The sequence below is a fragment of the Kogia breviceps genome, chromosome 1 (genome assembly GCF_026419965.1).
Source record: "Kogia breviceps isolate mKogBre1 chromosome 1, mKogBre1 haplotype 1, whole genome shotgun sequence".
Lineage (NCBI taxonomy): Eukaryota > Metazoa > Chordata > Mammalia > Artiodactyla > Physeteridae > Kogia > Kogia breviceps.
This window is the reverse complement of record NC_081310.1, coordinates 46586458-46613448: the sequence shown is the minus strand read 5'-3', so window position 1 is coordinate 46613448 and position 26991 is coordinate 46586458. Positions and strand designations below refer to the sequence as shown.

At 40.2% G+C, this 26991-nt stretch overlaps 1 pseudogene; it reads right to left on the bottom strand.

The window, feature by feature from the left end:
* Positions 1 to 15142: 15142 nt before the first annotated feature.
* The window catches only part of LOC131752677 (small nuclear ribonucleoprotein Sm D2-like), a 39002-nt pseudogene continuing 27153 nt past the window's right edge, over positions 15143 to 26991 (bottom strand).

Below are 26991 nucleotides of genomic sequence, written 5' to 3'. Positions count from 1 at the left end.
TTAAAATAGATTTTATTTTCTAGAGCAGTTTTAAGTTCACAGCAAAATTGAGCAAAAGGTACAGGGATTTCCCATGAACCTTCTGCCCCCACTTACACACAGACTTTCCCACTACCTATATTCTTTACTAGAGTGGTACAGTTGTTAGAACTGGTGAATGTACATTGACATATAATTATCACTCAAAGTTCATAGTCTACATTAGAGTTTATTCTTGGTTATGTATATTGTATGGATGTGGACAAATGCATAATGACATGTATTCCCCATTATCATATCATACTGAATAGTTTCATTGTGCTAAAAATCCTCTGTGTTCTGCCTAGTCATTCCTCTTCCTCCTCCCCCTGATCTTTTTACTGCCTTTAAAGTTTTGTCTTTTCTAGAATTTATATGGTTGCAATCATATATTATGTAGCCTTCTTGGATTGGCTTCTTTAACTTAGCAATGTGAAGTTGTTTCCTCCATGTCTTTTCATGGCTTGGTGGCTCATTTCTTTTTAGCTCTGAATAATATTCCATTGTCTAGATGTACCACGGTTTATTTATCCATTCTCTTACTGAAGGACATCTTAACTACTTCCAAGTTTTGTCAGTTATGAATAAAGCTGCTGTAAACATCTGTATATAGGTTGTTTATGTGGACATAAGTTTTCAACTCCTTTTGGTAAATACCAAGAATCATGATTTCTGGATCATATGGTAAGAGTATGGTGAGTTTTGTAAGGAACTGCTAACCTGTCTTCCAAAATGGCTATATCATTTTACATTCCTATCAGCAATGAATGAGAGTTCCTGTTGTTCCACATCCTTATCAGCATTTGATGTTGTAAGTGTTTTGGATTTTGGCCATTCTAGTAGATGTATAGTGGTATCTTATTGTTGTTTTAATTTCCAGTTTCCTAATGACATACCATGTTGAGCAAATTTTCATATGCTTATTTGCCATTTGTATATCTTCTTTCGGTTAGATGTCTGTTCAGGTCTTTCACACATTTTCTAACCTCATTGTATTTTACCTGCTTTTGAGTGTGCCATACTTAGAATTAGGGTGACAGGCATGAGCCTCAGATGTATCCACTATGGATTTCTGATGTTTGATGAATTGGTAGAACAAATACGTAGAAGGCTATTTGCATGAAATGTTTCCTGGAGGTGAATCCATCAGGGGCAGTTCTGAAGACAGTAAAATGTATATTACTCCTATGTCTGATTACTATAGATGTGGTTGGCTATAGATAAAAACTAAAAGAATGATTTCACTAAAAACTATGTCCAGCAGTAAGAATAGGCTAGATAATGATGCATGTTGCAGAAACAATCAAGTGTGGAATCCCAGTGGCTTGATAGCACAATAGTTTACTTATTTCTCATTCCACATGTTCGGTGCAACTTGGTGGGGGCTTCATTACCTCAGTCATTGGGAGCCCAGATTGATAGAGGCTCTATCATTTTAACTTTGTACTGTCAAGAACACATGACCTTCTTTGTTAGAGGGACAGACTCATGGAAGGTTCCATGTTGGCTTTGCTACATTCAGGCCTGGAAATGACACACATCCTTTCTATTCATAGTCCATTGACCAGCACTAGTCACATGGCTGCCTAACTACAAGAGGGCTGAAAAATATGGGAAATCAGCTGGAATGCTTGGTGAATTCCACTATTTCTGCCATACTGTGTTAGCCATTGTGGACTCAATGGGGGTGATGGAAATGCCCACTTGAGACTTGGAGACAGAGTCCAGCAGGAAATGGTGGTACTCAGTGGGATTAGAAGGGATGCTCAGCGGGAGACTTCAGGAAATAGAGGGAAACGAGGACATCTAGTTCCTAACCAAGTCTCACACACTTATTACAAGCTCCATAATTGTTTTATTGCTTCACATAGAAGCTGCAATTACCAATTCTTTTAATTTGCATAGTACAAAAGTGAGAGGAAGCTGCTACCAGAAAATGTGATAGTTTTCAAACCTGAGCTGTGAAATAAGCCATAGGAATAGGAACAACTTGGTAACTCACCATGGTCCTTAAAGTACTTGTGCTTTCAAGCCCCAGGAATTTTTTTTTCCATGTTTAAAATTGTGCTAAAATACACATAATATAAAATTTATCATCATAACTATTTTTAGGTATATAGTTAAGTGGTATTAAATACTTTCATAATGTTGTGCAACCATAACCACCATGTAACTCCATAAGTCTTTCATCTTGTAAAACTGAAACTCCATACCCATTAAACAATACCTCCCCATACTTCTCTCACCCCAAGTCCCTGGCAACCACCATTCTACTTCCTGATCTCTCTGATTTTGACTACACTATGCTAAGTACCTCATATAAATGGAATCATAAAGTATTTGTCTTTTTTTTGTTACTGGCTTATTTCACTTAGCATAATGTCCTCAAGGTTCATCCATGTAGGATATGTAGATTTTTCTTTCCTTTTAAGGTTGGAAAATATTCCATTGTACATTTATACCACATTTTGCTTACCCATTAGTCTGTTAATGGATACCTGAGTTACTTCCATGTTTTAGCTATTGTGAATAATGCTGCTATGAACATGAGTATACATATATCACTTTGAGACCCTGCTTTCAATACTTTGGGGCATATACTCCAAAGAGGAATTGCTGGATCATATGGAAATTCCATTTTTAAATTTTTGAGGAAATGCCATACTGTTTTCCACAGAGGCTGCATCATTTTATATTACCAATAGTGCACAAGAGTTCTAATTTCCCCACATTCTCACCAACACCTATTTTCTGTTTTTATTTTATTTTATTTTTTATTTTATTTTATTTTATTTTTTGTTTTTGCGGTACGCGGGCCTCTCACTGTTGTGGCCTCTCCCGTTGCAGAGCACAGGCTCCCGATGTGCAGGCTCAGCGGCCATGGCTCACGGGCCCAGCCGCTGCATGACATGTGGGATCCTCCCGGACCGGGGCACAAACCCATGTGCCCTGCATTGGCAGGTGGACTCTCAACCACTGCGCCACCAGGGAAGCCCGATCATAGTATTCTTGTACAATCTTTTTTATTTCTATAGAATCAGTAGTAATCTTCCCACTTTCATTTCTGATTTTAGCAATTTGAATATTTCCTCTTTTTTTTCCCCTTAGTCCATCTAGGTAAAGTTTTGTCAATTGTGTTGATCTTTTCAAAGAACCAGTTTTGGTTTCATTGTTTTTCTCTTTTATTTTTCTGTTCTCTGTTTTGTTGATCTCTGCTCTAGTCTCTATTATTTCCTTCCTTCTGCTAGCTTTGGGTTTAGTTTGTTCTTTAAGTTGTAAAGTGCAGTTAGTGCAGTTGTTGATTTGAGAACTCTTTTTTTTTTTTTTTTTTTTTTTTTGCGGTACACGGGCCTCTCACTGTTGTGGCCTCTCCCGCCGCAGAGCTCAGGCTCCGGACACGCAGGCCCAGCGGCCATGGCTCACAGGCCCAGCCACTCCGCGGCATGTGGGATCCTCCCACACCGGGGCACGAACCCACGTTCCCTGCATCGGCAGGCGGACTCCCAACCACTGCGCCACCAGGGAAGCCCCTCTTTCGTTTTTTAATGTAAGCATTTATAACTATAAATTTCCCCTTAGTACTGCTTTTGCTGTGTCACATAAATTTTGGTATGTTGTGTTTTAATTTTCATTCATCTCTAAGATTTTCTAAGTTCCTTGTGATTTTTTCTTTGATTCCTGGTTATTTAAGAGTGTGCTATTTAGTTTCCAAAGATTTACAAATTTTCTAGTTTTACTTCTGTTATTGATTTCTAACTTCATCTTGTTGTGGTCAGAGAAGATATTTTGTTTGACATCTATCTTTTAAAATCTATTAAGGCTTAATATGTGGCCTAACATATGGTCTATCCTGGCAAATGCCCCATGTACACTTGAGAATAATGTGTATGCTGTTGTTTTGAGTAGAATGTTCTGTATATGTCTATTACATTTAGTTGGTTAACTGTTGTTTAAGTCCTCTATTTCCTTACTTACCTTCTGTCTGGTTGTTCTTTTCATCATTGAGAATGGGATATTGAAATCTACAACTGTTATTGTAAAACTATGTATTTCTCCCTTCAGTTCTGTCAGTTTTACTTCCTATATTTTTATGGTCATTAGGTGCATACCTGTTTACAATTATTATATCTTCTTGCTTTGTTGAACCTTTTATTAATATATAAATTTTGTCTCTTGTAACCTTAAAAACAATTTAAAGTTTATTTTGTCTGATATTAGTATAGCCACCTCTGTTCTCTTTTGGTTACTATTTGCATGAAACATCTTTTTCCATCTGTTCACTTTCAATCTCTTTGTGGCTTTGGATCTAACATGAGTCTCTTGTAAGCAGCATATAGTTGGATCATATTTTTAAATCCATTCTGCCAACCTCTGTCTTTTTGTTAGAGAGTTTAATCTATTTACCTTTCGGTAATTACTGATAAGGGTGTACTTACTTCTGTCATTTAGTATTTATTCTAAATATGCCTTATAGCTTTTGTGTCCCTCATTTCCTGCATTACTGTCTTCTTTTGTGTTTAGTTGACTTTTTATAGTGAGACTATTTTTTGAGTACAAATAAGTTTATTTACAAAATAGAAATAGACTCACAGACGTAGAAAACAAACTTATGGTTACCAAAGGGGAAGGAGGAAGGGGGGGATAAATTAGTAGTATGGGATTAACACATACACACTACTATATATAAAACAGATAAACAACAAGGATTTACTGTATAACACAGGAAACCATATTCAATATCTTGAAATAACCTATAATGGAAAAGACTCTGAAAAAAATATAACTGAATCACTGGGCTCTACACCTGAAACCAACACAATATTGTAAATCAACTACACCCCCCAAAAATAGTTTGGGTTCCAATTCTTGTTTCATTCTTTGCTAAATGTATGTAATTATCATTAAAACTTTCTAAGCTGCAGTTTTAAAAAAAATCTGTGAAGTGAGGATGAAATACCACTAATTTCAAAAAATAGTTTTGATGGGGACTTCTCTGGTCTCCAGTGGTTAAGACTTCGCACTTCCAATGCAGGGGGTGTGGGTTTGATCCCTGGTTGGGGAACTAAGACCCCACATACCACTCAGTATGGCCAAAGAATTTTTTTAAATACATAAAAAATAGCTTTGATGATTTAATAAAATTATATAGGTAAGGTGATAGCTTCTGACACAATATAATTAATAACCTTAGTAAAGGTATAATCATTATTATTTGATCAGTACTATTATGATAGAAGTATAATCCCAATGAAGAACAAATGGCTTAAAAAAATCCCTAGATAGATTTTTACATTCTTATATGGATCCACAGTATATAGTGAGATATTTAAGCTCCTTCCTCATTTACTTTTGTGTATATTCTATAGGTATTTTCTTTGTGGTTATCCTGGGAATAACATTTAACATCCTAAAATTATAATAATATAATTTGAATTTATACTGGCTTAACTTCAATAACATACAAAATCTCTACTCCTTTAACATCTCTGTCTCCATCCCTTTCAGTTGTTGTTGATATCAAAAAATCACATTGTTATACATTGCCCCCAAATATAAACCAATAATTATTTTAAGTGTATTAGTTTCTTAAATTATGTAAAAAACAAAGTGTGTAGTTACAAACTAATATTTACAATCATACTTTTTGGACTAATTATTGTTTTTTAAAAAATGTAACACTCTAGGGCTTCCCTGGTGGTGCAGTGTTTGAGAGTCTGCCTGCCTATGCAGGGGACATGGGTTCGTGCCCCGGTTCGGGAAGATCCCACATGCTGTGGAGCAGCTGGGCCCGTGAGCCATGGCCACTGAGCCTGTGCGTCCGGAGCCTGTGCTCCATAGCGGGAGAGGGCACAACAGTGAGAGGCCCACATACTGCAAAAAAAAAAAAGTAACACTCGTAAGTCATATTTAGAAAAAAAAGTGGGGTTATAAATGATTGTTACAATAATATTAACTTTTATAATTGTCCATCTGTTTACCTTTATTAAGATATTTATTTCTTTATATGGCTTTGTCTAGTGTTCTTTCATTTCACCTTGCAATATTCCCTTAAGCATTTCTTTCAGGGCAAGTCTAGTAGTCACAACGTCCCTCAGCTTTGTTTATCTGGTGATGTCTTAGTTTCTCCTTTACTTTTAAATGACAGTTTTCTGGATATAGGGTTTTTAATTGACAGTTTTTTGTTTTTTTTTTTTCTCTTTTGGAGCTCTCTGGCCTTCATAGTTTCTGAGAGAAATCTGTTGATAATCTTATTGAGGCTGTCTTGCATAGGAAGTGTCACTTCTCTCTTGCTGATTTCAAGAGTCTTTCTTTGTCTTGTCTTTTAAAAGTTTTATTCTAAAGTGTCTCTGTGTGGGTCTCTTAGAGTTCACCTTCCTTGGAGTTTGTTGAGTTCCTTTGATATTTATATTAATATCTCTCATCAAATTTAGGAAGTTTTCAGCCATTATTTCTTCAAATATTTTCTCTGACCCCTGCTCTCTCTCTTCACCTTCTGGGCTTCTCACAATGCATATGTTGTTCACTTGGTGGTGTCCCATAAGCTTCTTAGGTTCTGTTAATTTTTAAAAATCTTTTTTCTTTCTGTTCCTCAGACTTAATCATTTCCATTGTCCAGTCTTTAAGTTCATTGGTTCTTTCTTCCACATGCTCAAATATGTTTTTGAATCCCTCTAGTGAATTTTTAATTTCAGTTACTGTACTTTTAAGGTCCAGAATTACTTTTTGGTTTCTTTTTTATGTTTTCTATCTCTTTATTGATACTTCTATTTTGTTGATACACCATTTCTTGACTTCCTCCACATATTCCTTTAGGTCTCTGATTTTTCTTTAAGACAGTTGTTTTAAAGTCTTTGTTAGTAGATCAGGTCTTTTTCAGGGACTGTTTCTGTTGATTTATTAAATTTCCCTTTGAATGGGCCATACTTTCCCATTTTTTGTATGTCTTGTGATTTTTTTGTGTGTGTTGAAAACTAAACATTTAAATCTAATAATGTGGTTACTCTGGAGATCAGATTCTCCTTCCCTAGAGTTTGCCTTTTTTGCTGTAGTTTTTGCTTATTGTTTTTGATTTTTAAATTGTTGTACATTGTCTTTGTGCCAAGGATAATCCTGAGGTGTAAACTTAGGGTCTTCTCAGGTTTTTTCTGAGCCTGCACCTTTCCCTGGGTGTACATGGTCATTTTCTAATTTTGCTGTATATGCAATTGCTTTTGAATATCCTAGTCTTTAATGTGTGCCTCCCAAAAGGAGAAAAAGAAAAAAATGAAGAGAAGAAATAAAAGAGCACTAGCCCTTTAAATCTGCTGGAAGTCACTTCAGCCAGTGGGGAGGGACTAGTCACAAAGTGGGGAATTACAAAATTGGCTCCCATTTCTTTGTCTACATCTCAATGATTATAAGCAGCTATCAGAGACCAGAGCACAGATCCTTGATATTTCAAGGAGAGGGTTCTTATTGCCCATCCTGACTTGTGCAAACTGTGTGCAGAGAAACACATGCACAGTTGCCTGACATGGGGCTAAGGGTGCAGGATGGATAGTTGTGACTGTTTGAAAAGCTGAAATTGGCCAAAATTAACCACAATTTACCATCCAAACCTTCCCCTGGAAGTTGCAATCCTCAATAGACTCCAAAGTTCTAAAATGTTTATATCAGACAGATTCTGTCAGTGCAATTATTGTCTAGGTCAGGAGACAGGTTCCTAGTGCTTCCTACTCCACCATCTTCTTAGAATCCTTTTCCAAGCCTCAAGATTTTACACTTGGAAAAAATCATATGTTGTATCAATAAGAGGGTAAAACAAGCAAGATAGAAAATTATATGTGCAGTACAAACACATCTATGTTAAATAACTGCAATAGAAGCTCAATACAGAAAAAAATGGAAAGAAAATAAACCAAATGTAAATGCAGTAGTCATCTTTGGTTGGTGGTCTTAAGAGAAATTTCTTTTCATTCTACTTTTCTGTATTTCCATATTTTCTATGTTGAAAATGAAAATAGAATGAATTTTCATGGTAAATAAAGGACATAAATTCTATGCTATAAAACTGTTCCTGGGGTATGTGGCTCATTTAAAGCATGTGCAATAGGTTTCCTGTGCTGAGAAAGCCACAGTCATTAACTCTGGGTTGGCACAGAGTAGGTGCTCAATAAATATTTGTTGACTGAATGATTGTGTGTGTGTGTGTGTGTGTGTGTGTGTGTGTGTGAGACTTGGCTCACAAATAACGAAACGCCTAGTACAGGTGAAGAGTTTTTAATGGAGTGTTACTGAAAATGAAAAGCCCGGATTCTCCACTCTTGGCCCAGCATCAGTTGTTACTGGCCTCAGTGCATCCTTACAGAAGGAAAGCATACACTGGGGAGAGATGGTTGCCTCTTTTAGTAAGCAGCAAGAACCCTGTGTGCTGTCACTTTGTCCTCCTGATACCCAGGAATAGCCCAGGCTAGAGAAGTTCCTGTCATTATGGACCTTCCAGGATGGGAACTGGGAAAAAAAATTGCCAGACAAATTTACTTTCTAAAAATCTCACCAGACAAGTTAAATGATTGAAAAAGGTCATCTGGCAATGTCTTGGCTGGGCCAAGAAAATAACTCAACATCTTATGTTCCTTTTAATAGAGATTAGCAATTTTAGTGTGTTCTTTTACTTTGTTTTTTGGAGGATGGGAGTGGGAAGTGTTTTTAGGAGGAAGGAAAGAGTCATGGCCATTTGTCCACTTAATTTGGAAAGTCTGAAAAATTGGGGTGGTAAAATGTTAAAACAGAAGTAGCTGAATTATCTATCTTGAGACATCTAACTGGTACCTATAATGGAAATGGGAAACAGGAACCAAGAGTAATTGCTGGGCTTGCAGAGGGTGCAATTTTCCAATATTAGTAAGGTATCGGATTTTCTGAGTTACTGTACTTATTTGGTGCTGTGACTTTAAAAGGCTGTGGTAAGTTTCAGAGCAAAGACTGTTTCAAAATGTTTTAATCATTTCTCATCTACCTTAATATCTTTTCTGATGACCAGGCCAGTATCCTTTTAAAAGAGTTAGAGAAGGGAAAATATTGAAAACAGATTCTCAAGAAGGCCTCGTCTCAGTCTTGCCAACATCTGAGTCCCTTCACGATGTAAAATGTGGTTCAAAAAATATCAGCAAACACTTGTGTCTCATGTCTATAACGTATGTTCCTTGAGAGCAAGGAACTTGCCCGTCTTATTCCCTGAATCCCAACACCTAGAACGGTGCCAGCACACAGGGGATTCCCAATGCTTATTTGTTGACTGAATATCATTTGTTCTCTGCTATAGACTCATGGTTCTGAGAATCTAAGAGCTGAAGCCCAAGTCCCCACCATAATAAGGAAAACAGATGATGACTGTCATTGTTTCCTAAAACCAGCAATCTGGCCTCCAGGTGACATGCTTTATTGTGATGGGATGTGACAAAGATGGAGTCTGAGTGGGCCAGGTCAGTAGCATGAGGGTATGGAGTCCATTGGCTTTGTCTGAGGAGATCCCCAAAATGGCATTTGGGATGGGTATCAGGGTGTTAATGAGTAGTCTCTTATAGCTGTGGCAGGGAAGTATCAGAGATTCTCATTCCACTGGCAACAACAAGTTAGAAACCAGAGCAGCCAGTTAGATATGGAAGACAAGAACTGGAAATCAGAAATTTGGTGGTTCAGATGAATTTCAATGACTGTTTTTAATGGAATAGTCCTGTGCATTTTGGATGCCAGTGTGGGGAAAATTTACTGGCACCATGTCGCTTCTGTGCCCATGCTAGCCAGAATGAGCATCTGTGTTACTCTTCAGGACGGAATAGTCCTCCTGTCCTTTCCATTTGCAGACTTTCCAGGCATATAGAACTTAATGCATGGGAAAAAGAAATACTTCTCTACCCTGGGGAAAATAGACTCCAAGTAGGAAATTCTGTTCCTCATCCACACCTGAGATTCAGACCTTTCAGAATTATCTGAACACTAGCCTTTGGAAGGAGTTCACGCTACTCTTGCCTTTGGTAACAAGGACCTTTAGAGATCTTGTTTACAGGAAAGATAAGGAAGTGTTCCCCTGCCCTAAAGCCTTAATCCTTGTCCAAGTCCTTGTGCTGACTTCTTCCAGTAACTCTTTTTGGACAAAATATGGTGCCTGGCAAAGAACTCCTGGGAAACAAAGCATCCTTAACATTTGCCAAAACTAATGTGTGAGATTCAGGGACCCTGGAGTGGTTCAAAACAGATGCCTGGTACCTCGGGTACCTTCAGACCACAGGGAAGCAGAGTGCTATGTCAGGCACCCAGAGCCAGTGAGCTAGTGCTCCTAAATGCATGGCCATAAGTGGGGCTCTAGGCATCTTCCCATATGAAGATTTACCTGGACCACTCTTTTTTTTTTTTTTTCTTTTTTTTTTTGCGGTACGCGGGCCTCTCACTGTTGTGGCCTCTCCCGTTGCGGAGCACAGGCTCCGGACGCGCAGGCTCAGCGGCCATGGCTCACGGGCCCAGCCGCTCCGCGGCATGTGGGATCTTCCCGGACCGGAGCACGAACCCGTGTCCCCTGCATCGGCAGGCGGACTCTCAACCACTGCGCCACCAGGGAAGCCCTACCTGGACCACTCTTATGCTTAGACTCAAGAACTCCCTCCTACCACTAGGGTTGCTCAAGATTTGTTCTCATGAGTATACTGTAAAGCCAGCAAGACCCTTAACTCTCATTTCAAGGGCACTTTTTATTTCAGTTGATCTGTTGGCCCAGTTGTCAGTTTGGGAGCCATGGCTGGGCTGACTGTACCAGCATCATCTGGGAAGATTTTAACAATTCCATATTCCTGGATTCTTCCTCAGAGGTTATAATTCTGTATGTATAAGGTGGAAGCCCTGGAATGTGTATTTTTAGAAAAGACTGATGTGAAACCAGTTTGGAACCAAGTGGTCTATTGCCCCATGCTCATGGGTATTTGTCTAGGGAAAGTTAGAGTCAGGTGCTTTCAGCTCTGTTACCATGTTAGTGAGGCACTGGGAGCCTCAAAATCCTACTATCAAAATTTGAGGGCTTCCCTGGTGGCGCAGTGGTTGAGAGTCCGCCTGCCGATGCAGGGGACGCGGGTTCGTGCCCCGGTCCGGGAAGATCCCACATGCCGCGGAGCGGCTGGGCCCGTGAGCCGTGGCCGCTGAGCCTGCGCGTCCGGAGCCTGCGCTCTGCAGCGGGAGAGGCCACAGCGGTGAGAGGCCCGCGTACCGCAAAAAAAAAAAAAAAAAAAAAAAAAATTTGATAAGAACTTTAAGTGGGCCAAAGTCATCCTTAGGCAATCTCAATTTGTCCTACCTCCAAACTCTGCCCTGACACTATCCTCTTCCTGTTCAGCTTTTCAAGACAAGCTCCAAGGAGATGCCCTCTCAATCCCATCTAACTGTTCTCAAGAAGAGAGATAAGTTTTGTTGAGAAAGACAGTTTTGGAGTTTTTTTGTTTTGTTTTGTTTTTTTGTGGTATGCAGGCCTCTCACTGTTGTGGCCTCTCCCGTTGCGGAGCACAGGCTCTGGACACGCAGCCTCAGCGGCCATGTCTCACGGGCCCAGCTGCTCTGCGGCATGTGGGATCTTCCCGGACCAGGGCACGAACCCGTGTCCCCTGCATCGACAGGCGGACTCTCAACCACTGCGCCACCAGGGAAGCCCTAGAAATACAGTTTTTGATTCCTTTATTCCTCCCATCAAAATTTCCCCTTCCTGCCCTATCCTTCTTCTCAGGATCTTGGCCCTGTTTTACTTCCTTCTTGTGACTTTGGTTCATGCCAGTATTCCCTTTGAGAGGCAAACTGTTGGGGAATGTGAGTCTAAAATTTTAAAACCATGGCTTTCACAATAAGAAATGGATTTTATATTGTGATTCATTACAAACATACATACCTAAAAAAAAAGTCACACGCAGCATGGTGAACTCTTACTACATGTGATACACTCCATTCTTTAATCTATACTGTTTTGTTTAATTTTAAAAAGTAGACTGCTTAGATCTACAGAATTATTTTTATGGTCCACTAAGGGGGCTCAACCCATTTTTGAAAAACACTGCTATAAAGATTCTCAGACTGACCTATATCTTAAATATGGGTGTGGAGAGAATGAACAACAGAGAATTCAAGCTATTAACAGATTGTCAGCCTAGTTATTTGCTCTTAAAGACATGGGTCAATTATGTGGATTCAATATGTAGTAGTTATAGCTTATAGGTAATACCTGATGCAACATATCTGGAAACTGCTGGCATGCTAGCCTTGGCTAGGATCTATGGCTGAATATTCTGAGTGGGATCTGTTATTGAAAAGACTGTAAAGGAAAAAGCATATGCCAGTCCGTGGGGCACGAGCCATCAAAGCACTTAATTTTCAACAACAAGAGACTGAGAAATCTTTGTTAAGAATCTATATTGATTTCAAAAGGCATTCTAGTGGACTATATTCTTATATGGCAGATTCCTTTTAAAAACAGTTTGAATGTAACTAACAATAAAGGCTAATGTTTAAGATCACAGACTCAGGAGTCAGATAAACCCTGATTTGGTTCCCAGCTCTGCAACTTAGTAGCTGTGTGCCCTTGGGTAAGTTACTTAACCTCTCTGAGTTGCAGTAAAATGGGGAGAAAAGTAGAATTTACCTACCAATAGGGATATTATGAGGATCAAATGAAGAAGCATAAAGTGTTAGGGAGGGTGCATTACACAGCAACAGTCATAGCCTGACAGTAATTACTTGCATCATGTCAAATGCCAGATGTAGGTTCAGACAGTGGATTTGTTTTTACCTCAGTTAGAATGTGTGGACCTCAGCTTGAGAATGTGCAGACAAGGATTTTATCTAAGCTGTCAGTATTGTGCCACAGTATTCTCAGGCTACTGGTTAGACAGAACAAAGAATGGCCAGCAAGACTGGTCAGGTTTCTCTGTGCTCAGTCTGTCAATCCTGGGCTCAAAGATATGGTGCAGTCTTGCTAAGTTCCTGTTGAAGCCTCTCCAGCCAGGTCCTCAGCTAAGACCTATTTATATTACAGTCACCTATTTATATCATAGGAGTTAAACTCTGCTCTCCCTTTGGTGGAGCTGAATCAAGCTGTATTGAGGTCAGATCTAAGATATACAAAGCCTTGAGGGCAGACTGGCTGCTTCAGTATCTCCACATTAATTAATGAATGAGGACTTTTCCTCCATGGGAACTTGAGCAGAATTCTACTCAACAAACATTTTGGGGGCACCAACAATAATTATTATATTAATCATATTAGCTAACACATCTACAGCATTTAGTATGTGTTCTAGAAATCTTTACATATATTATCTCATTTATTTATCATAGCAATCCACAGGATAGATACTTTTATTATCTCCATTTTGAAGATGAGGAAACTAAGGCACAGAGAAGTAAAGCAATTTTCCCAAGGTCACACAGCAAGTAAACTCAAGCACAGAGTCAGATTCTGTGAGAGCATAAAGCAGTGGCACGTGGACCCATGCTTTTCACTTTTTCTTGCGAAAAAGTTGCGGTGGGTGGATGGTGGGGAGTAGCATCTCTGAAATACTCATCAGAGTCATAAAAAATAGGAAGCGGTGAATCTTTGGCCTTTGCAATTGCAAGATAATTGTACAACAGACTCTGAGCACACCACACTAGCAAGCAAGTGTCCCTAAGAAATAGCACCCCTTGCCTTAGATATATTTCCGGAGAAGGAGAAGTGTTAGACAGGAGGTGATGTGGTTCAAGGTTAGTGGGCTATGAGGACCCTTGGGGACTCTTGTAGGTGTTTGCTGAGTAATTGTAGAGTGGGCTGTCTCAGAGAAACATCATGAACACGAAGTGCCTCTTACGGCCTCCTCATTCCTTGCACTTTTCTCCTTATTGTTGGTCAACCTGTTATTTAGTATCTAGTAGGGTTCAAGCTTCTCTAGAGAAAATCCAAATACCTTGCTTTGACTCTAGGAGTTTCCCTTTTCCAAGCTCTGCGTCAAGAAGCCTCAGCATGTGAGATGAAATACAGTGAGTTGATTTGTAAAATTGACTTCATCACTTAATTCCCCCAATTTATAGCACATCAGCCTTAAAGCACAGTAAGTTAAAAAAAAATTTTTTTTTTGTGAAGCCTGGATTTGAAGATTTAGCCTTTGGAAGAGAAATACACAGGGAAGTGCCCATGGCCAGGGGCCCCTCTCCACCTCCTCCTGGCCACAGGGTAGGGTTTCCAGCTGACTGACAACCTCTGAGGCCTCGCACTGAACACTGCTGCTCACTAACTTGTTGGAGAGAAGCCAGCTAGGGGAAGAGGGGGCGTGTGTGGAGAGAAGCCTTCTCCCCGCCCAGTCCTGCTGTCCACACCTCCCTCCCTCGACCATGCCTGTAACTGGGCTTCCTCAGTTCCCAGCTTGGCTTGGCAGTACCGCTCTGAGCACCAGTCTCCAAGAAGTCTCTCTGCTCCCTCCAGCTCCTGGGGCACCCAAAAGGGCAGTGCTGGGTAACTCTCAGGTACACAGACCGGCCCTGGGGAGAAGGCCGTTCCATGGTTTCTGGGCGGGCAGACGTGAGATGAGTTGGCAGGCCTTAATCCAGTCCTGAGGGACAGGTACCCACATCAGGAAACCACCATCTGAACTGGCCCCTTTTTTGGCAGTCTGAACTGAGAGGCTGAGAAGGGAAAAGGAGAATGTAGAATTCCACCCTACCTTAAGGGCAGGCATGTGGTTGGTGGGGAGTGGAGGTGGGCAGGCCTGAAGGACCAGGTGGGGACAGGGACAGACAGGGGTCCCTGTGTAGCACACGAGCTGTCTGCTGGGCAAGCTCTGTCTTTGTAGACGCTCATGCTGTACCTCTTTCTACCCTCACGAGGGGCACCCAAATGTGACAGAGAATGGATGAAGGAAAATATTTTCTTTCGCCAGCAGTAATTGCCTTCCATGACACTGGTTAGGACCTCCTTCTCTCCCTCTCTCCACCTCTCCGTCTGGCTCTTGCCAGGAAGGAAAATCCTACGTGCATACCTGGAACCATAGACCAGACGAAAACACTGAAGCCAGTCACCCGACTGTGCACGTGTTCTCCAACTTCCCCGGGTGTCCACACTAAACATGTCTCCTGGACGTACCTACGACTGCGTGTGGGAGAGCAGCCCTTCCTCATCCCCAGCCCCCTCCAGACCCCGCAGGGCCTTCTTCTCGTCATCTTGCTCTGCCTTTGGTCCCCCCCTCCCCGTCACCACCCATCCTATTAATGCAGCAGGATTGTGAAAGGGTGGAGGGTTTCTGAAAATAAGTCTGAATCCAAAGTGACGAAGGGGGAAGAGAAGCTTTCTGAATATTGGATTAAGACTGGCTCCAAGAATATTGATATTCCCATAAGAAGGCCGTTAGCTTGCCCACTACTTTAGATCCCCATGAATATTTCATTGGTTGATTTAAGCTCTGAGATTTTTAAAACACACAGACACAGACACAGACAAAGCACCTTTTCAGCACCAGGGCCATCATACCCTCCTCCTGTGCCTGGGGCTCAGACACAGCACTGGAGTGATGCCATGCGGCAGCTTTGAGACAGAGTTGTTCATCCATCTCACAGGGATCTAAATTTATATCTAGCCAGGGACATCTCCTAGTGTGGCCAGGGAAAGGTGTCCAGAAGACAAAACAGTGGTTTAACACACATTTGTGACTCACTGAGGAAGCCGATTTCCCTAGCTACCCATTGCTGAGGGGGACCAGTTGTCAGATTAGTTTATTATCTGCAACTAAGTTAATAAAGGGGGCAAATCAGTTTTAATTATAACATTTGGGTTTAAAGCAAAAATTGAGGCTATGATTTATATTGCTCTGACCCTGGACAAGAATGGATATTCTTAAAAGGATAGATCTCTACATATTTCCAATTAGTTTCAAAATAAAGAGTTTTTACTACTTACCTTGGTCACGTTGCCTCACCACTTTGATGCTCTGACATTCTTTTTTCTTCACTATAACACATTCCCATGCCACAGGGGGAAAAGAGAACAGCCATTCAACACAATCCAGGAAAATCTTTCAGTCATACTGAAACCTATTAGTCCAAATCCTTTTCTCCGCTAAGCTGATTAATGGCAGTCATAACAAATGCTGCTGCTTTCCTTAGCAGAGTCTGGTATAGTGGAAAGAACTGTTAGAATTAGAAGACCTGGTATATATAGAGTCATCTTGGCCACAGAGACTTTGGGCAAGTCGCTTTTCTCATCCACTGTTTTCGATTCTACACTCACTAATTAAACATCAATATTGTGCTCATGACTTTTTCGGCTGTAAGTGAAGAAAACTAAAATCCAATGGTCATGAACAAAAAAAAAAGGAGTTTATCATCTCATGTAACTAAAAAGGCCAGGGGTGGCTTCAGGCTACCTAGATCCAAGAGCTCACACAAATGTCATTGGAATTTGGTTTTTCTTGGCTCTGCTTTCTCTGTGTTGGCTTCATTTTTCACCCAGGCTCTACACTTTGGGTGGCAAGATGACTACCAGCATCTTTGAGCTTATAGCCTGTCTTCTCAGCTTCATGTCCAGTGGGAAAAGGATTCCTATTTCCTGGATGCTCTAGTCTTGGTATGTCTTGGGTGTCAATCTCATTGAAGCAATTTGGGTTATGTACTCATCTCTGAACCAATCATAGTAATGAATAGATGCAGCACTCTGGCCAGGCTTAGATCACATGCCCAGCTCTGGGGTCAAGCCTACTCAAACCATATGTAATGAGAGAAGATGATGAATGGCTTCCCAACAAAAATCAGGGCACTGATACCATGAATTGGGGAGTGGGGGAGGGGTGCTGGGCAGGTAACACTGGTCTTTGCTGTTTTCAAGGTTACCAAATGTCCTCCACATTCCTGAGTCCCGAAGTCAATTCTCCATCCTTCTCTTACATGAAATCAGAGCTATTTGACACACTGGATTACTCCTGCCTTCTTAAAATATTTTCTTACCTTGGATTCCAGGCCGCACCCACCTCCACCTGTCTGTGTTCTCCACTGACTGCTCCTTTGCTGGGTCTTTTCCTCCCCCTGACTATATCAGTCAGGACCCAATCAGAAATTACACCAGTGATTTGAACAGAAAAAATATAATACAAAGAATTGTTTTATACTAGTGTATCGTTTGATACACTGGAAAAAGTGGCTAAGAGAGGGGTAAAAGAGGACTCTGAGGGACAGAGAAAGAACAGATTCAGAAATCCATCCCCAACTGAGATTCAGAGCTCTTTCAGCCTGGTGTGGCCACTCCAGAGAACACAAAGCCTGGCAGTGGTAAAGAAATGGGCCAGACGCCATGGGCAGAAGCTGTAGGGTGTGAGCTGCAGCTGGTCCCTGCAGCTCACAGGGGAGGGCTTCCAGACCTTCGAACCCAGTCTTCACTCAGTAAATGGCACAAAATCCAAACTTACCTCTCAGAAAATGGCAACTCTGCCTTGTAGTTGCTCAGGCTAAGACACTGGAGTCAACTTCTCTTTCTCTCACACTCTGTATTTAATTTCTCAGCAAATCCTGTTGGACCTACATACAGAATGTATACAGAATTAGGCCACCTCCACTGCTACCTGGTCCACATCAAGGTTATCTCTCACCTGGATAATTACGGTACCTCCTAATTGGATCCCTTGCTTTAGCCCTCTCTCTGCCACCACAATTTCAGTCCAACAGAGCAGCTAGAGTAACTGTGTCAAAAATTAAGATATATTACATCAGTCTTCTGTTCAAAACCCTTCAGTGGTTTCCATCAAACTCAGAATAAAAGCCCAAAGTCCTTGCAAGGACTTACAAGGTCCTAAATGATGTGTCTCCCCATTACCTCTCGGATCTCATATCTTTCCTTCTGCCTCACTCCACTCCAGCAATGCTGACCTCCTTGCTATTCCTCAGACTCTCCAGACATATATTTTTCAGACCTTTTCACTTCCTTGTCCTTGTGTCTAGAAGCCACATGCTTCACTCTCCTACCTCCTTCAGTTCTTTGCCTGTATGTCACCTTCTCAGGGAAATATTTTCTTATAATTCTATTTGGACTATTTTTAAACAATTTTTAACAACCATAGCACTTACTATGCTGACATCTAAATATGTATATTATCTATTGTCTATCTCTCCCCACTGTAATACATAAATACAGGCTCCATGAGAGCAGAGATTTTTGTCTAATTTGCTCATTGATATAATCGCAATGTCTAGCATACAGTAGGTGTTCAAGAAATGCTTTTTGAAAATGAGAGAATGCATGTGTACTCTGGTAATATGCGTGAGAGTCTGTGCTGGGGCCTGGTATGTCACAGAGATATAATTATATAATATATATATATATATAATATATATAATTATATATATATAATTATATAATATATATATATATATATATAATATATATAATTATAATGTCCTTGCCCTCAAGGAACATACAATCTAGTGGGAATACTCTGACAGGTACAGACATATCTACAGTGCAAGGTAGAATATCAATATATACTACAAGAGAAGTTCTTATATCAAGTGCTATTGGGATTTAAAACTTAGAGAGATCATACTGAATTTAGGGAATCAGGAAAGACTTCATGAAGAAGGTGACATTTGAGCAGTGTTGCAATTCTCCTCGATGGAGACTTTCAAATGGAGGGATGATCACAAGCAAAGGCCTGGGAGTGAGAAAGCACAGAGTATGTTTTGAAACCAGTGAACAATCCATTTGGGGTATTTCTGTAGGTAGGAATGACAGCAGTGGGAGATCGGAGTGGAAGCCGACACATTGGGACTAGATTATAGCTGGCCTTGCATGTCAGATAAGGAAAATGCACTCAGAGTTTAGGAGGCCTTTGAGAGCCATTGAGCGTTTTTGAAGAAAGAGGCTCTGGACAGCTTGATCATTTTTATGGGTAGAAAGAAAGGCATACCATTGTAAAACAGTTATACTCCAATAAAGATGTTAAAAAAAAAAAAAAAAAGAAAGGGACTTATATGCCATATAGAGGGGGAGGGTAGATTGAAGAAAGAAGAAATACTTGAAGTGGAACCAAGTCCAGAGAAGGTGAAAGGGGGTGAGATCAAAGAACAGGAGGAAATGGCCGAAAGGGCTTACCCAGATCCTAGGGGGGTAGCGATCTGATGAATACCACCCCCCCACCCCTGCTTCCCCCAAGGTAATCTGGTGTCAGCTATTTAAAAACATGCCTCGGAAAGTATGGATGTAGGTTATCACTAAGAATCAGCAAAATGAGCAGTTCTGAAAACACTCAGTGTTAACAGAGGCTGGGTTTCTGGTCAAGGCCATCTTGACCAAAGTTCCCCCTGTAGCCATTATGTAACCTGCATCCCTTTGAAGACATGCTCCGATGCCAGCAGTATTCAGAAAGCCTGCAACTGCCAAATCTCCATATCTGCCCCTGGGGTTACCGCATTAATGTGGAGTCTTCACTCCTGGAGTTGCTGCTGATGACCAGCTACCGTTCTCTGCTGCTGTTTATATCCACCTTGGCTACTGTGGCCAGGTAGTCAAAATCTAACTGGGAAGCAAGTTGGTGAAATTCCAAAGAAAAAGTTCTAAACCATGACTACAATTTAATTATGAGAAACTAAATACCCTGGAAGCTTTTATTGTTATTTTAAATTTTCAGTATTTTTCCAGTTCCTGGGACCTCAGTTTCTGGCAACTAGACACTAGACATAAAGGAATGAGCAAGCCAAGTGGGTGGCAAGGGCTGGAGTGAGTATGCCCGGAAGAAACATGACCAGTTCCACACACTGACAGTCAGGCTGGTTAGGCTGGGGTGGTTCCTGCGAGTGACTCTAACAAGCACTTACTGAGTGTGAGTAAGGGCCAAGGCCTGTGCTGGGACCTGGTGTAGTTCCTGCTCCTAGAGGGGTTCTGAGTCAAGTAGGGGTCAGTTATGTGTGTATATAATACCAGAGAGACAATAAAGGGGACAGGAGGGTGTTAAAAAAAAGGTAGTGAGGTCAAGAATGATAATATCCAGACTCCAGATTCCAAACCAAAATTCTGTTATTGAGGCCTCTTCTTACAGTCAATTCAAACAATGAGGTTGATGTGGGAATCCTATCTGGAATTTTAGGCAGGCGAGCAGGAAAACTGGAGAGGGCTGCTTTTAAATCCTGTTTTAAGTGTGAGCAGCAAAAGTATATTTGGAGATATTAAACCCTCATGTTACTATTCTATTCTTTCCTTTCTATGTGGTACTGTTCTTTCTCCAGATGTCCTATGTGGATAGAAAATAGGCCTAGGTCATCCTCATTTCCCAGAGTAACTAAACTTTTAATGGCATCTTATTTGTTATTTAAAATAAAAGAATGAATGGAAGAGTGGCTTGGGTCATAGGTTACTAATTCTTAGGGATGCTTTAGCTTTATCTTCTAGTATATGAATCAAAATGTGGAGTATAATGAGGGTTGGAGATTTTATATCTATATATCTACATATGTGTATATGTGAATAAAATATAGAGATACATGTGTGGATATAGATACATAGATATAAATATACACAGAGAAATATATATTTGTTTATATAATATAAAAAATAGGAAATAAATATAGAGGAAAAAAGTGGTTAAGACATGGGAAATAGGGTTAAAATATTTGGAAACCGGGTTATGGTGTAGAGGGTTTAAAGGAATGACTTTGAAAGTAGACTTGAATTATCAGTCTTGGCTCTGCACTAAGTAGCTGTGTGGCCTTGGGCCAGTACCTAATTCTCTGATGTTCAGTTTTCTCACCAGAATAATTGGGATGATAATACTATATACTTGATACATGATTGAGATGTGAAGTACTTAGCATGGTGCAAGGCCCATAGTAAGCACTTGGTAAATATTACCAATTATTTCTACTCTTTTGAGGATGGAACATGGTTGTTCAAACAGGGTGTGACAGAAGCCCAGTGCAGCTTGTGTCTAGTTGGTAATGGAGATACAAAGGTTCAGCTCTTCCATCCTCATCCTCCCTCCCTGTCCTTCCCTCACCTTCTACCACATCTGCTCTCCCTATCAAGATCCTGTGTACAGGGGGACCTCCAAGTTGGTGGAGGGGTAAGGTGTGGAGATCACCTTCCTCCCCACAAATACATCAAAAATACATCTACGTGTGGAAAAACTCCTACAGAACACCTACGGAATGCTGGCAGAAGACCTCAGACTTCCCAAAAGGCAAGAAACCCCCCACGTACCAGGGTAGGGCAGAAGAAACAAAGAAAAAACAGAGACAAAAGAATAGGGATGAGACCTGCACCTCTGGAAGGGAGTTGTGAAGGATAAAAACTTTCCACACACTAGGAAGCCTCTTCACTGGCATGAAATGCTAAGGCTGCTGTTGCAGCCACCAAGAAGCCTGTGTGCGAGCACAGGTCACTCTCCACACCTCCCCTCCCAGGAGCCTGTGCAGCCCGCCACTGCCAGGGTCCCGTGATCCAGGTACAACTTCCCCAGGAGAATGCACGGCGTGTCTCAGGCTGTTGCAACATCATGTTGGTCTCTGCCACCACAGGCTCACCCTGCATTCTGTACCCCTCCCTCAACCTAACCTGAGTGAGCCAGCACCCCCTAATCAGCTGCTCCTTTAACCCCCTCCTGTCTGGGCAAAGAACAGATGCCAGAAGGCGACCTACTCACAGAGGCAGGGCCAAATCCAAAGCTGAACCCCAGGAGCTGTGTGAACAAAGAAAAGTAAGGAAATTTCTCTGGGAAGCCTCAGGAGCAGCAGATTAAATCTCCACAATCATCTTGATGTATGCTGCATCTGTGGAATACCTGAATAGAAAACGAATCATCCCAAAATTGAGGTGGTGGACTTTGGGAGCAACTGTAGACTTGGGGTTTGCTTTCTACATCTAATTTGTTTCTGTTTTTATGTTTATATTTGTTTAGTATTTAGAGCTTTTATTAATGGTAGATTTGTTTATTGATTTGGTTGCTCTCTTTATATATATATATATATTTTTTTTTTTTTCCTTTTTCTCTTTTTGTGAGTGTGTAGGTGTATGCTTCTTTGTGTGATTTTGTCTGTATAGGTTGCTTTTATCATTTGTCCTAGGGTTCTGTCTGTCTGTTTTATTTTTTAATTTTTTTTTTTTTTAGTGTACTTTTTAGCATGTGTTATCATTGGTGGATTTGCTTATTGGTTTGGTTGCTCTCTTATTCTTTTTTTTTTACTTTTAAATTTTTTATTATAATAATTTTTTTTATTCTAATAACTTTATTTTTTTTTTCTTTCCTTTCTTTCTTTTTTTTCCTCCCTTTTCTTCTGAGCCATGTGGCTGACAGGGTCTTGGTTCTCTGGCTGGGTGTCAGGCCTGAACCTCAGAGGTGGGAGAGCCGAATTCAGGACAGTGGTTCACTGGAGACATCCTGGCCCCACATAATATCAATAAGCGAGAGCTCTCCCAGAGATCTTTCATTCAATGCTAAGACCCAGCTCCACTCAATGACCAGCAAGATCCAGTGCTGGACACCCCAAGTCAAATAAATAGCAAGACAGGAACACAACCCCACCCATTAGCAGAGAGGCTACCTAAAATCATAATATGTTCACAGAAATCCCAAAACACACCACTGGATGTGGTCCTGCCCCCAAGAAAGACAAGATCCAGCCACATCCACCAGAACACAGCACCAGTTCCCTCTATCAGAAAGCCTACACAACCCACTGAACCAACCTTATTAGGGGCAGACACCAAAGACAACAGGAATTATGAACCTGCAGGCTGTGAAAAGGAGACCCCAAACACAGTAAGTTAAGCAAAATGAGAACACAAAGAAATACACAGCAGATGAAGGAGCAAGGTAAAAACCCATCAAACCAAACAAATGAAGAGGAAATAGGCAGTCTACCTGAAAAAGAATTCAGAGTAATGATAGTACAGATGATCCAAAATCTGGGAAATAGAATGGAGAAAATACAAGAAACATTTAAGAAGGACCCAGAAGAATTAAAGAACAAACAATGATGAACAACACAATAAATGAAATTAAAAATTCTCTAGGGGGCTTCCCTGGTGGCGCAGTGATTGAGAGTCTGCTTGCCAATGCAGGGGACACGGGTTCGAGCCCTGGTCTGGGAAGATCCCACATGCCGTGGAGCAACTAGCCCATGAGCCACAACTACTGAGCCTGCGTGTCTGGAGCCTGTGCTCCACAACATGCGAGGCCATGACAGTGAGAGACACATGCAATGCAATGAAGAGTGGCCCCCGCTTGCTGCAACTAGAGAAAGCCCTTGCACAGAAATGAAGACCCAACGCAGACAAAAATAAAATAAATAAATAAATAAAAATTCTCTAGAAGGAATCAATAGCAGAATAACTAAGACAGAAGAACGGATACATGACCTGGAAGATAAAATAATGGAAATAAATACCACAAAGCAGAATAAAGAAAAAAGAATGAAAAGAATTGAGGGCAGTCTCAGAGACCTCTAGGACAACATTAAATGCACCATCATTCGAATTATAGAGGTCCCAAAAGAAGAAGAGAAAAAGAAAGGGACTGAGAAAATATTTGAAGAGACTATAGTTGCAAACTTCCTTAATATGGGAAAGGAAATAGTTAATCAAGTCCGGAAAGCACAGAGAGTCCCGTACAGGATAAATCCAAGGAGAAATATGCCAAGACACATATTAACCAAACTATCAAAAATTAAATACAAAGAAAAAATATTAAAAGCAGCAAGGGAAAACAACAAATAGCATACAAGGGAATCCTCATAAGGTTAACAGCTGACCTTTCAGTAGAAACAGTGCAAGCCAGAAGGGAGTGGCAGGACATTTTAAAGTGATGAAAGGGAAAAACCTACAACCAAGATTACTCTACCCAGCAAGGATCTCATTCAGATTTGATGGAGAAATTAAAACCTTTACAGACAAGCAAAAGCTAAGAGAATTCAGCACCACCAAACCAGCTTTACAACAAATGCTAAAGGAACTTCTCTAAGTGGAAAACACAAGAGAAGGAAAAGACCTACAATAACAAACCCAAAACAATTAAGAAAATGGTAATAGGAACATATATATCAATAATTACCTTAAATGTAAATGGATTAAATGCTCCAGCCAAAAGAACAGGCTGGCTGAATGGATACAAAAACAAGATCCGTATATACGCTGTCTACAAGAGACCTACTTCAGACCTAGGGACACACAGAGACTGAAAGTGAGGGGATGGAAAAAGATATTCCATGCAAATGGAAATAAAAGAAAGCTGGAGTAGCAGTTCTCATATCAGTCAAAATAGACTTTAAAATAAAGACTATTACAGGAGACAAAGAAGGACACTACATAATAATCAAGGGATCAATCCAAGAAGAAGATATAACAATTGTAAATATTTCTGCACCCAGCACAGGAGCACCTCAATACATAAGGCAAATACTAACAGCCATAAAAGGGGAAATCGACATGAACACAATCATAGTATGTGACTTTAACACCCCACTATCACCAATGGACAGATCATCCAAAATGAAAATAAACAAAGAAACACTAGCTTTAAATGATACATTAAAAAAGATGGACTTAATTGATATTTATAGGACATTCCATCCAAAAACAACAGAATACACAGTCTTCTCAAGTGCTTATGTAACATTCTCCAGGATAGATCATGTCTTGGGTCACAAATCAAGCTTTGGTAAATTTAAGAAAATTGAAATCGTATCAAGTATCCTTTCCGACCACAACGCTATGAGACTAGATATCAATTACAGGAAAAAATGTGTAAAAAATACAAACACCTGGAGGCTAAACAATACACTACTTAATAACCAAGAGATCACTGAAGAAATCAAAGAGGAAATAAAAAAATACCTAGAAAAAAATGGCGATGAAAACATGACGACCCAAAACCTACAGGATGCAACAAAAGCAGTTGTAAGAGGTAAGTTTATAGCAATACAATCCTACCTTAAGAAACAAGAAACATCTCAAATAAACAACCTAACCTTACACCTAAAGCAATTAGAGAAAGAAGAACAAAAAAACACCAAAGTTAGCAGAAGGAAAGAAATCATAAAGATCAGATCAAAAATAAATGAAGGCAATGATAACAAAGATCAATAAAACTAAAATCTGGTTCTATGAGAAGATAAACAAAATTTATAAACCATTAGGCAGACTCATCAAGAATAAAAGGGAGAAGACTCAAATCAATCAAACTGGAAATGAAAAACCAGAAGTAAAAACTGACACTGCAGAAATACAAAGGATCATGAGAGATTACTACAAGCAACTATATGCCAATAAAATGGACAACCTGTAAGAAATGGAGAAATTCTTAGAAAGGTATAGCTTTCCGAGACTGAAAGAGGAAGAAATAGAAAATACGTACAGACCAATCACAAGCACTGAAATTGAAACTATGATTAAAAATCTTCTAACAAACAAAAGCCCAGGACCAGATGGCATCACAGGGGAATTCTATCAAACAAGCTAACACCCATCCTTCTCAAACTCTTCCAAAATATAGCAGAGGGAGGAATACTCCCAAATTCATTCTACGAGGCCACCATCACCCTGATACCAAAACCAGACAAATATGTCGCAAAGCAAGAAAATGACAGGGCAATATCACTGATCAATATAGATGCAAAAGTCTTCAACAAAATACTAGCAAACAGAATCCAAGAGCACATTAAAAGGATCATACACCATGATCAAGTGGGAGGGGATATGGGGATATATGTATGCATATAGCTGATTCACTTCGTTATACAGCAGAAACTAACACAATATTGTAAAGCAGTTATACTCCAATAAAGATGTTAAAAAAAGAAAAAATATCCTGTGTATATTGTGGGATGTGGGAAAGCACTGAGGTGTTAGTCAGGACACTGGGTTTTAGTTTTCACACTGTCACTAACAAACTGTAAAACTCTGGGCAAACATTTTATTTATTTTTTTTTAAGATTTTTTTTGATGTAGGCTTTTTTTTTTTTTAAGTCTATTGAATTTGTTACAATGTTGCCTCTGTTTCTTATGTTTTGGGGTTTTGTTTTTTGTTTTTTGGTTTTTTTTGCTGTGAGTCATGTGGGATCTTAGCTCGCTGACCAGGGATTGAACCTGCACCCCTTGCATTGGGAGATGAAGTCTTAACCACTGGGCCACCAGGGTTGTCCCTTGGGCAAGTATTTTTAACTTCTCTGGATCTCAGCACCCTCATCTTTATATTGAGGTTGGGCTACAGTTGTCTAAGGCAGTGTTTCTCAAACTATGAATCACCACTCACATTTTATATAGTGACCTAGTATGTATCCATGCATGCACACAAACAAACACAAACTTCCACACTCATGGATGTAACCGAAACATAATTTTTACAAAACAAAAATTCTGTTCTGTTCTATATCATTATAAAAACTGCATGTCATGGCCAACTGCACGTCCTGTAATGACATGCTTGGTGACACATCATTGTTGGCAGGTAAATGCCTGTAACCCATGTTGGTTGTACATCTTTTGGGAGCCCATGGCAGCTACTGCAGATTCGGGGTAATCTCTCTGAATTCATAATCCTTTGTGTCTACTCTCCCTACAGAAGGCCAGGATCATGCCAGGCTTATTTGCTTTGCAGTGTTGGTAGGGTGTTCTTTCAATGATTTTTTTTTGAGAGCCAAGAAATGAAAAGTTTAAAAAATTGGCCAAGCCTCAGGTTCAATGGTGCCTCCCCCACTCTGTAATTTGAACTTTATATTGATCATATCTTCTATGGCACTAAATGATATTTATTAGTTAATTGTCTTCCCACTAAACTATGAATTCCTTAAAAGCAGAGACTGATTTTTATTCAGTTATTTATCTCCATATCTTATCCAAGTGCTTAGCATATAGTAGATCTTCAATAACTATTTGACCAATTGGCTTAATTGAATTTGTGAAACAATTTCAGACAGGAACGCCTTCTTCTTGACCTTGTTCTATGTCAGCTAGAGCAAATTGCA